Here is a 12,616-nt window from a genome sequence, read left to right on the forward strand (position 1 = left end):
AAAAATCATAAAGCTCTTAAAGCACCACATACAGTCCCTGTAGCTAGACTGCTTATTACAGAAAAGACACAGCTTTAGGTTGTATGGGCTGGTGGAAGATCCAAAAACAAAAGGGTGACTAAATATAGATGCTTCTATATTCACTGGTAAAAGTGATCCCTCTTCTCATGTTTGGCAAAAGGATTACACTAGGTTTGAAAATAACTTATAAGCCAGTATGCAGTAAAGACAGACCCCACATCACCAATTTTTAAAAAATTCTTTTGGCATAAATTATTGCTTCTTTTGGAGGCATGACTAAGGCAATGTTTCCCATTATGTTGTAGGCTCTTTGGGGGCAAGAATCTTTGTATCCAGTGATGTCCTGTACCTTCAGTGTCGAAAATAGAATTTTGAACACAACAGAATCTCAAAATAGAATGTTTAATGATGGGAATCAAAGGAATCACAGTGGTAAAGTACTGCAACTTAGGAGATATGTATTCTAATCCAGTGCCTCTTTCTCAATTTCTTTATCTCTTTGGGCCTTGGTTCCCACATCTGATAAAGGTAGATAATAATACCTGTCTTATTTTATTTGGGAATATTTAAATGAATTATCATGGCTAGTGTCCACCATAACATCTGGCATAGATTTGTCACTCAAGACCTGGGTCTTTTTTTCCTTACATCCCTACAACTCTCCCACATGTCTCAACTTGGAAAGCATAAAGGTCAGCAGTTTCTGACAATTTTAGACCCTAGGCACATGCTCATGTCACCTGGCTCATGTCACCTGGTTCTTCATCCTCTGCCTGCTCTTATCTTTAAACCTCTACCAGCCTCAAAACTACTTCTCAATTTTTGTTAAAACTTTAACTTTTGACTTGCAATTTTCCTCTTACCCAAGTCATGATACTACGATAATATCAGTGTCCAGGTGAACAACATACCCAGGTGTTTTAACAATCTCCTATTCCCCTTATTGGTGAGGTTGGGGGAGGATTCTCACTCTAGGAAATGAGGCTAGATAAACACATGACACCCCAAACTAAACAGGTGAGATGGACAGCAGTTTGAGTACTCATAGCTCAGGGGAGGAGGACATCCAGTGCCATGCCAGGCCACAGGACTTTGCATTTAGCAACAGAGTGAATCACTGAGGGCATTAGGAGGTAGACTTTGTAGTATCAAGAACATGAAGTGTCCTTTGGTTACCACAGAAGGATGTGATTGGCTTTCTGAATAACTGTGGGCTGGCAGGGAACTAAAACCCACTACTCAGTGATAAATAAGAACTGTGCCTATTTCCCATGAGGAGGGTGTTTTGGCTGGGGGATCTTTTCTGTGAGAGCAGAGTGGGCAGGAGAGCCTGTGGTGAGGTCATCTGAGGCCCTCCTGATTTTGCCATGTCAAGGTCGCACATCACAGTGACCTTCATTTTAGGCCTCATTACACACCAACTATTTGTCTCACACTTCAATTCCTTTAGCTCCTGAACTTTAAGGGTTTTCACTTCTGTTCTTCCTTGGTAAGGCTCACACTTCCGGTCTAATGCTCAGAATCATAGTCTCCAATTTCATTCTTACCGTATTTCTCGTCTTATCTTATTCCTTTACCCCTTGAAAAAACCCAACTCTGAATCTATTGTATTTATTCCCATGCTGAGAACTACTAGAGAAAACTGCACAGCTGATGATATTTGGGTTGTTATATTTTTATAGTCTTTAACTGCAAGAGCATTATTAATATGGCATAGAATCTCACAACCAATTCTCTAATTTGCAGAGCAACGACTCCAAATGTCACTGCTGTTTGCAAGGCCCTACTAAAGCTTTCCCCATTCTTACCAAAACATCTAAAATGAGAATTTTATCTACATTGCCATTCTACCTTCATCCTCAGAAGAAGGGACACCTCTTTCACTTTCCATGACCAAATGTATACTTGTGCTATGAATCCATTCCTATCTCATATCCTTGACGACCTCATTCAGTTAATTTTCTCATCTCCTCTTTATCCTCATCACCCCCTCTCAGTTGCTCTTTTTCCTTATCATAAAAATATGCTCAGGTCTCTGAATCACCCGAGCTCAGGAGTTCGAGAACAGCCAGGGCAACATGGCAAAACCCCATCTCTACAAAAAATACAAAAATTAGCCAGGCGCAGTGGCGCACACCTGTAGTCCCAGCTACTCAGAAGGCTGAGGCAGGAGAATCACTGGAGCCGAGGAGGCCGAGGTTATAATGAGCCGAGATCTTGCCATTGCACTCCAGCCTGGGTGACAGAGCAAGACCCTGTCTCAAAAAAACCCCAAAAAACAAAAAAGAAATATGTACAAGTCTCTTCTATTCTAAAAAGCCTACCTTTGATCCTTTAACTACCACTATCTCTTTTCTTCCCTCATAACCAACTTGCTTTAACTAATACATTAGAATGTAAATACCCTTCATCCCCATTCACTCCCAGTGTGATGCAGCAACATACGTGCCAACACACACCAATAAATAGGCTTTTACCAAACCTACTGAGGTTTTTTTCAGTCTTATCCTCCTTGAGCCTCTAGAAGATGCAGCATTGTCAACCCCTCCTCCAACTTCTGTAACACCTCTTTTCTAATTCTCTGGCAACTTATTTTCAGTCACCTCCTTCTCCATTCCCCATGGTCTGCCCACCCTTAATGTTGGAGTTCCTCAAAGTTCAGTCCTCAACTATGTTCCTTATTATTTTTTAAAATCCATACCTATTATTGCCAACTCTCAAAGCAATGTCTCTTACCCAGAACCTTTCCCTGAGCTCCAGATCTCAAATTCCATCTCTCTACTAATTGTTGCCACTTTCATCTTTTGCATGCACCCCAAACTCAGAACATTAAACTCATCACTTTTCCCATATATGCACTTTTTACTTCACTCCTCAAATGTGTCCGTAACTCATTTTATATCTTCTATGTTGGTTGTAACTTCCAGGCCTCCTCTTACAGGCCTTGTCCTCTGCATTTTTACATCGCTTAATTTTTCTACCACAGCCTGGTCTCTTACAGTAGTTTTTTTTAACCTTCCTTCAGTAAAGGATCTTTAGTTATCCAAAGAGTTTGGGATCTATGCTAGAGTCAATAGTTCCCAAACCTAATTTAACACAGATGACCTGAAGAAGATTATTTAAAAATATAGATTTGTTATCTGTACCCCTATCTCCTACTCTTCCCTACCTACACAAATACACATGCGCATGCACACACACACACACACACACACACACACACACACACCCCGAATTAGGAGGGAAGCAGAATAATCAGAATTTTTAAAGTTGCCCATATGATTATCAAGTAAACCATCCTCAGATAAACATTGGGTATTGGGGAAGCGTTATAGTTGTGTTGTTGCATAGTATGTTTTGGAAAGAAAGCTCTGGCAGCACGACAGAATGGACTGGAAGTTGGTTAAATGTTGCCAGCATGTTTTCTTGCATATAACATTTTAAAAGCCAATAGTTACAGCTACCACTGCATGCACAGACAGTGGTTTCTGTCACAGTAACTCTATTTGTATTCTTATCTATCATTATCACCCATCATCTATCTATCAAATTATCACCCATTATCACCCATCATCTATCTATCAAATGATTGACAGCTGTGCTAACTCTGCCTACAGTGACAGAGAAACTCAGAAATATTAATTGATTTTCATAAGATCACACAGTAACTCAGTAACATCAGCAAAGATCAGATTTTTTGATTTTCTGCTCCTTGTCTTGCATAGTTCTCCATGAGCCAGTTCACTATCTAGAGATAGGTTATCATCATATCTTCTTTAAATAAATCTTTCCAGTGGCTTGTGGAATTAGCCAAGACCTCATTTCCTCATTATGAAAGTGTTCAGGCAATCAGATCTACTCTCAAGCCCATGCCTTCCAAATCTGAAGAAGATTCAAATCTGAGAAGTGAATACATTTTATCTAAGCAGAGCCTGTCAGAACATTTTTAATAAAGACCTGGCCCAATTTCAGAGCTTTCTTTTCATTAGGGCAGGTCTGAAAGCAAAGGCCTTGAAAGTGGTTAGAAAAACATAGTGTAATCACTATGGTACCATTATCCTGTCCCTGGGTAATCATTAGGCATCAGCTTGCCAAAGTGAAGGGCGGCAAATTACTCATTTATTGTTACCTGAGCTGTGCAGAAGATTGAAATCTGGACTACTAATGATTTTTTTTCACCTTGTTTAGGAGATTCTGTAGAAAAGTTCACATGTAGCACACATGCTGGCTTGCTGGCGAAAGTGCTTTTAGACAAATATGAAAGGGAAGCAAAGCATCACCTTCCTTCAAAAGTAAAGCTGAAAAGCTCCTATCATTTCATGAAAGCAGTTCTAAGGGAGAAATACTAAGAGTCGTCAAGATCTATAACTGAAGAGGAAACTAGTTAGTTGACTGTGAGTAGATTTTTATCTGCTCTAAAGAGATCAGACACTCAGTACATGTTGAATTTAACACAAATCAAGCTTAAGGTAAATATTTACCAACAGTTTGCAGGGAAAAAATTCTTATTTAATGACATCATCTAATGAATTAGATTTTTTTTTTTTTGTCCACTGTTTCTGCAAGTTTCAAATTCAATAAAGGTTCCAAGTCTAGGTGCGGTGAAAGACAATCAAACCATTCCTAATCTTATTAAAGTTAAAAGTGTAAACATTTAACTTTGGGAACAGTAAAAGTCAGCCATTACTAAATTTGTACTGATACCTAAAATAGACATCTGAAGTGAACCTCTAAGCAATTTCTAATTCTTAAGCCCAGAATGAGATTTTATACATCATATAGCAGAATAAAATGATATCTCCAAAGCAGATTTGAAATATCTATATGACTGTTCTAGACGGAGTGAAATTTCTGAAAATATATGTTTTCAGTCTAGATTAGTAGAAAGACTCTAATCTGAAGTGAAATGCAACTTTTGTATTGGATCTGATTCCAAGGTGGAAAGGTGCTGAAGATAACTGATGTAGGTAAGGAGGGAGTTCTAGATAGTTTTCAATGGTTTTGTGAAGGCGAAATGTTACATTCAAAAGTAAAGATCTCGTTTCTTCCAAGTAATGCCTCTTGCTTCTATGAGAAGTAGTACAGTGTCTGGAATGGGGACACAAGAATCAAAAAGCATTGATTTCTATTGCTGGCTTGGCTGGTGACTGCTTCTTTAGTCTGAGGCAATTTTCCTAGCCTATTTGTGACTAAATCTCGGCATCTACAAAATGAGGTTAGTAATCTTTTCTATTTGAGACCCAGCTAGTATTATTATTAGGCCTTTTGTTCGTGTTATTAATGTTTATGATGCCTTTAGGGATTTTCAGATTTAAAAAAAAAACATTCTATAAGCCAAAACTGTTATTAATACTGTCTTTCATGTTATCCCAAAAAGGTATTGTGGAAGCTGACAAAATAACATTTGCAATATTCTTTAGAAAGGACTGGAATAAACAGTGTCAGTATTACTTAATGCACAGGTTCACCCTTAAAGAACCTATAGAAAATCTACAAGTGATAGCTTCCTGATCCAACCTAATATTAGGCTCATCCCAGACTCTTAGTCACTCAAAGCACTTGCCAAATGATTATGAATCTTTGTCTATTTTTTCCATCTAAACTCAGGGCTCCATTCTACCCACACCATCTAGAAAGGTGAAGTAATATGAAGTTTCATTTGTTCAAAACTCAGATCTAGTTATTTGTAAATTGTAATCCTTCCCTTTGTTTCACTGTTGATTCTTGAAATGTTTCTGATGCATTATAATTCCATTTTCTAACAGATTGGATTTTAACATGACGGCATCCTTTGAGGTTTTGGATTTATTTTTCAGAGGATTGCTTAATGTTTAATGCCTTATAGATGCTGGACATATTTTTATGGTGCCTGGCTTTGAATGGCTATTACAGTGTATATTACAGTCATAGGGCAACTTCAATTTACACTATTTTACCTACTTATACCATTTCCACGGCTGTCTATTGTAACATTATCATTAAGGTTGCTGGCCCTTTTGCTGCCGACACCATGATTAAATCCTATTACAATTACCCTTGTTATAAAATCTTCTCATGCTTCTTGGCACTAAAAGTGCACAGAGCCATGCAGGTGGTAACATAAAGAGGAGCAATGTACTCTGAACTAAAATGTTAGGAGAGCTTTATCCTAAAGAAGGAAAATAGATCCTCAAAGTAAGATATTACTGTATTACTCTACTCCCTGGGGATGGATTTTCTTTTGAAGTTTATTTTATAGTACTAAAGAGGGTTTTGTTCTTATTTTGTTTTTCCCTCTAGGGCAGCAGAACAGAGGGATGTGATGTGGAGGAATTCTTGACAAAGGGAGGCTTAGAAAAAGGCCTGATAACTAGGAAAATGACAGGCTGTTTTAAGACAAAGACGGGGAGAATCTAGTCAATGAAATAATGTCTCATATTTCAGATACAATAATGGTACTTCTTACACCTGGGAATGATGAAATGTGAATTGGGCTATTTTTCTTCTAGTGGTAGATAAGGATTCAGCAGTCCTCACAACTAGAAGCAAGAACCTGTAACACAGGTGGCAGCAGAACTGAGGTGCTCTCTTTATGAAACCCAACTTGTCTTCAAAACTATTTAACTTGACCTAATTAGTATCTTGGTCTAAGCATCCACATTTCAGGCAAGCAGCCAGGTCCCTATGTGGTGTGTCTCTGAGTGGAACTGTAAGAGGCAGTGCAGAGTGCTGGTTAAAGCCTCCAGTGTGGTGGCCAAACTGCCTGTGTTAACTTCTGGCCTCTGTCACTTTTTTTGGTGCTTTTAAGTCAAATGCTCCTGCCTATGTTTTAGTTTTCTAATCTGTTTCCCCATCCTCATAAGCTTGTTAGCAAGATTGAATTATTAATAGTTGGTATTTGTGAAACACTTAGAACAGTGTGTGGCCCACAGAACATGTCATCTTATCTTAGTGGTGTGTTGGGAGCAAGCCCCTGAAAATCTGGCCATAAACTGGCCCCAAGACTGGCTATAAACAAAATCTCTGCAGCACTGTAACATGTTCATAATGGCCCTAATGCCCACGCTGGAAGCTTGTGGGTTTACGGGAATGAGGGCAAGGAACACCTGGCCTGCCCAGGGCGGAAAACCACTTAAAGGCATTCTTAAGCCACAAACAATAGCATGAGCGATTTATGCCTTAAGGACATGTTCCTGCTGCAGTTAACTAGCCCAACCTATTCCTTTAATTCGGCCCATCCCTTCTTTTCCCATAAGGGATACTTTTAGTTAATTTAGTATCTATAGAAACAATGCTAATGACTGGTTTGCTGTTAATAAATATGTGGGTAAATCTCTGTTCGGGGCTCTCAGCTCTGAAGGCTGTGAGACCCCTGATTTCCCACTTCACACCTCTATATTTCTGTGTGTGTGTCTTTAATTCCTCTAGTGCCACTGGGTTAGGGTCTCCCTGACCGAGCTTGTCTCAGCAGTGGTGTACTGTACTATTAATGTATGTGTGCCCTGGGGTTGGCATGCACATATATAAAGTTTGATGGTACTAAGGGACATTCATACCCTTATTTCCCACTCCACCTTAAAAACATGCAAGTGTGAGAAAATTTGGCAAAAGATAAATGGAACATATACAAACATAACCAATTCAGTGTAATAAAATGATATTTCTTGTAGCAATAATAGATAATGATCATTGGACACAGACTTATATTAGACTAAGTACTTTATGTGCATCATTGCACTGAATCCTCACAGTAACTCTATGAGTAGGCACTATTATTATTCTGTTTACCACTGAGGGAAATAAAACACAGAGGTTAAATTCATACTGCTTGTGTATGATGAACTGGGATTTGTTTATCTGACTGATATTTTTCTACTTATCTTTCTCCTTCATATATAGATACAGATATATACCTTATGTTTGTAATGCTATGTACATTCATAGTTTAGTCCACAGTTAACAATTCTTATTCTTGTCCATCCATATATATTTTCTCACAACCAGAACTAGAAATTTACAATAAAAATTAATTTATAGATATATAGCTCTAGATTCTATACTATTATAGCTACCTTTTATATTTGTATGTGTTTTTATTTGTATAAAGGTGCATACCAAGTATCTATTTTTTTAGGAAGGAGTTCAATATGCATGTCTTGTCTATCCTCCTAAATGCAAGTAAAATACCAAGATGAGAGTGGTACAGGGGTGTGATCTGTTCCAGGTATAAGTTGCAAAGAGGCACACTGTTATGGAGAATTTAAAAGTAATAATAAAGTCCAAAGGTCAACTTTCTTTTTCTTATTGCCATGCAATTCTAAATTGTGTTGATGATATAGCATTGCTCCTCACCAGGGCATTTCCCTAGTCCTCTCCCACCTCCCTCCCCTTGGGTGGGTCACTGCATATCCTTGGGGACAGGAAAGTAAAGTGTGATACACAGGAAAGGACATATTTTCAATAATAAAAATACCTATTAACCATCTATTAGTAATGTATTTGCATAGCATGTAGATACTTCTAAAATCTGCTCTTAGGATACTTTCACTGCAGAGAGAAAAATAAAATGTTCATATAAGCAAACATACAAACCCAGAAACAAAGGCAAATAACAGACACAAAATCATCTTTGTTCAATTCATCCCTTAGCATCCAGAAAGGCCCAGAGGCATATATCCGCTTCATTTTGTTCCTGGTGTTTGGCAGGGGAGTAGGTAGTTTTTTGGTGATGAGAGAAGAATAGAAGAAGTAGTTAAGGATAAACCCTTTCCCATTTAACTGTTCCATTCTTTTCTTCTCCACGACGAGGTGTATGATGCATGGAAAGGAATAAGAATTCGGAACAGTGTGACTAAATCACACTTGTTAAAGTTAGAAAAGCCCTGAATAGGTCAATTTTACTGACTTCACAGAGGGAAAAAAAGCACAAGAACCTTTTCATGAGGGGCAAAAGGTGTTGTAACTCCCACCTGAGTTTACAATTACCGTTTACTCACCGGCCTACCACCATTATTATCATCTAACTTTATTGATAAGGCCATCTCATGGGAAAACTATAAAATATGAGGAGTTTTCTTTGGCTTATCCTTCTTTCAGAAGACTTTTACAGCCCTCACCTTATTACATCCTGCTGCACCCTAGCTACCACTACCATCACCATCATCTTCAATGCCTTTTTCACCATACATAAGATTTTGAGGGCTTTGGCAGTAACTCATGTTCCCGATTTTTTCCACTTTCTTTCTCCCATCAACATTTTCCTCTTTGATTTCCCGTCCCCTCAAACCCCTACTGTGTGAAAATTACTGGTGAGCAATCAATCAGATCAATAGATCAGATAAACCCATTCCTCAAGATTGGTTGTCGGGTTATTTTTATAAAAGCAAATTAGATGTTTTCTGTGTGCTTTCATGCTGAGAACTAAGAATATAGATCCAGAATTTTTAGTAGAACTACCCCTAAAATAAAGTTAGGATTAAAAGATAATAAGCAGCAAGTGCTACTGTTATTCAGTTGCCTCCTAGGAGTGGGACTGAATTGATTGTCAGTTTTAGAGAGTGAAAATAAAGCAAGGCCTATCCAGGAATTTGAGATGAGGTGATTCCACAATGAAAAACTGGTCCTACCAATTTAAGCAGCAAATAACTGTTTAAAGGCAAAAGGGGCCAGGCGTGATGGCTCACACCTATAATTTTAGCACTTTGGGAGGCCAAGGCATGTGGATCACTTGAGCTCGGGAGCTCGAGACCAGCCTAGGCAACGTGGCAAAACCCCATCTCAACAACAACAACAACAAACACAAAAATTAGCTGGGCATGGTGGCATGCACCTCTAGACCCAGCTACTCAGGAGGCTGAGGTGGGAGAATCGCTTGAGCCTGGAGGGTGGAGGCTGCAGTGAGCCATGATTGTGCCACTGCACTCCAGCTTGAACAACAGAGTGAGACCCTTTCTCAAAATAAATAAATAAATAAAGCCAAAAAAGTGAGAATAATCCAGAAAGAAGGCTTCCTCTTAAGTGTTCTAATTAAAAGGATAGCTTCTCTTCCCCTCTGAATCCTTTATAACTCCATAGAAAACAGTGGAAAGGATAACAATAAATGCAGAATGGCATACACCCACCCTACATCTGACCATGTCACCTGAATGTCAGGAAAAGGCCGAATTTTGTTCCTTGGATCCTATTAGAATTCAAGAGAGTCTAATTAATTACATTGCATTTCTCCTAACTGAATGTATTTGATATAGTTTGGATATTTGTCCTCACCCAAATATCATGTGGAATTGTATTCTCCAGTGTTGAAGATGGGGCCGGGTGGGAGGTGTTTGGATGATGGGGGAGGATCCCTCACGAATGGCTTGGACTATCCCCTTGGTGATAAGTGAGCTCTCACTTCAAGTTCACACGAGGCTGGTTGTTTAAAAGTGTGTCACCTCCGCACTCCACACACTCTGTCTTGCTCCTGCTTTTGCTTCCTGATGCACCTGCTTCCCCTGCTAGCTTCTGCTATGAATCTTAGTTTCCTGACGCCTCCCCAGAAGCTTAGCAGACGTTGGCACCGTGCTTCCTGTAGAGCCTGCAGAACCATAAGCCAATTAAGCCTATTTTCTTTATAAATCACCCAATCTCAGGTATTTCTTTATAGGAATGCAAGAATGGCCTAATACAATATTCAAACACCAAACTTTTGCTGATACCTTCTAAAGTGATTTAATATTTAGCTGGATTAAGATACATTTCTTTTGTTTTTGTTTTTTGTTTTTCCTTCAACTTTTAAGTTCCAGGGTACATGTGCAGCATGTGCAGGTTTGTTTCATAGGTAAATATGTGCCATGGTGGTTTGCTGCATAGATCAACCCTCACCTAGGTATTAAGCCCAGCATCCATTAGCTATTCTTCCTGATGCTCTCCCTTCCTGCACCCTACCTCCCAGTAGGCCCCAGTGTATGTTATTCCCCACCATGTGTCCATGTGTTCTCATCGTTCAGCTCCCCCTTATAAGTAAGAACATGTGGTGTTTGGTTTTCTGTTCCTATGTTCATTTGCTGAGGATAAAAGCTTCCAGCTCCATCCATGTCTCTGCAAAGGATATGATCTTGTTCCTTTTTATGGCTGCATAATATTCCGTGGTGTATACGTACCAACTTTTCTTTATCCAGTTTATCATTCATGGGCATTTGGGTTGATTCTATGTCTTTGCTATTGTGAATAGTGCTGCAATTAACATACACATACATATATCTTTATAGTAGAATGATTTATATTCCTTTGGGTATATATCCAGTAATGGGATTGCTAGGTTAAATGGTATTTCTGCCTCTAGATCCTTGAGGAATCTCCATACTGTTTTCCACAATGGTTGAACTAATTTACAATCCAACCAACAGTGTAAAAATGTTGCTTTTTCTCTGCAACCTCACCAGCATCAGGTATTTCTCGACTTTTTAATAATCACCATTCTGACGGGTGTGAGACGATATCTCATCGTGTGTGTGGTGTTTTTTTTTTTTTTTTAGATGGAGTTTCACTCCGTTGCTTACACTGGAGTGTAGTGGTGTGATCTCAGCTCACTGCAACCTCCACCTTCTGTGTTCAAGTGATTCTCTAGCCTCAGCTTCCTGGGTAGCTAGGATTACAGGTGCCCACCACAATGCCTGCCTAATTTTTGTGTTTTTAGTAGGGATGGAGTTTTGCCATGTTCACCAGGTTGGTCTCAAACTCTTGACCTCAAGTGATTCAACCACCTTGGCATCCCAAAGTGCTGGGATTACAGGCATGAGCCACCGCGCCCAGCCCTCATTGTGGTTTTGATTTGCGTTTCTGTAATGATCAGTGATGTTGAGCTTTCTTCATAGGTTTGTTGGCTGCCTGAATGTTTTCTTCTGAGAAGTGTCTGTTCATATCCTTTACCCACTTTTTAATGGGGTTGTTTGTTCTTGTAAATTTGTTTAAGTTCCTTGTGGACTCTAAATATTAGACCTTTGTCAGATGGATAGATTGCAAAAATTGTCTCCCATCCTGTAGGTTGTCTGTTCACTCTGATGATAGCTTCTTCTGCTGTGCAGAAGCTATTTGGTTTAATTAGATCCCATTTGCCAATTTTTGACTTGTTGCAATTGCTTGTGTCGTTTTCACCATGAAATCTTTGCCTGTGCCTATGTCCTGAATGGTATTGCCTAGATTTTCTTCCAGGTTTTTATAGTTTTGGGTTTTACATTTAAGTCTTTAATCCATTTTGAGTTAATTTTTGTATAAGGTATAAGGAAGGGGTCCAGTTCTGATTTTCTGCACATGGCTGGCCAGTTTTCCCTGCTATTGTTTATTTTTGCCTATTTCAACTTTCTTTTTGTTCTTGTTTTTCCTGTCTGGTTTTTTTTCATCTCTATATTTGACTATAGTTTTCTTGATTACAGCACTCCACTGTAAAAAGACTACTTTTTAAGTATTTTGGAAGAGTAAAAATATAGTTTAATTCAGATAATAAAGAGCCTTGACTGATAGACTAAATAATGTCAGGAGAGGCCACTGAAGGCATTTGAACTGGGAAAGAACTGATGAAAAATTGTTGCTGGATCCTGGTGTAAGAATGGGCTGCAAGATGTTGAAATAGGTATTC

This window comes from Pongo pygmaeus, chromosome 15, assembly GCF_028885625.2.
Source record: "Pongo pygmaeus isolate AG05252 chromosome 15, NHGRI_mPonPyg2-v2.0_pri, whole genome shotgun sequence".
NCBI classification, from domain to species: domain Eukaryota; kingdom Metazoa; phylum Chordata; class Mammalia; order Primates; family Hominidae; genus Pongo; species Pongo pygmaeus.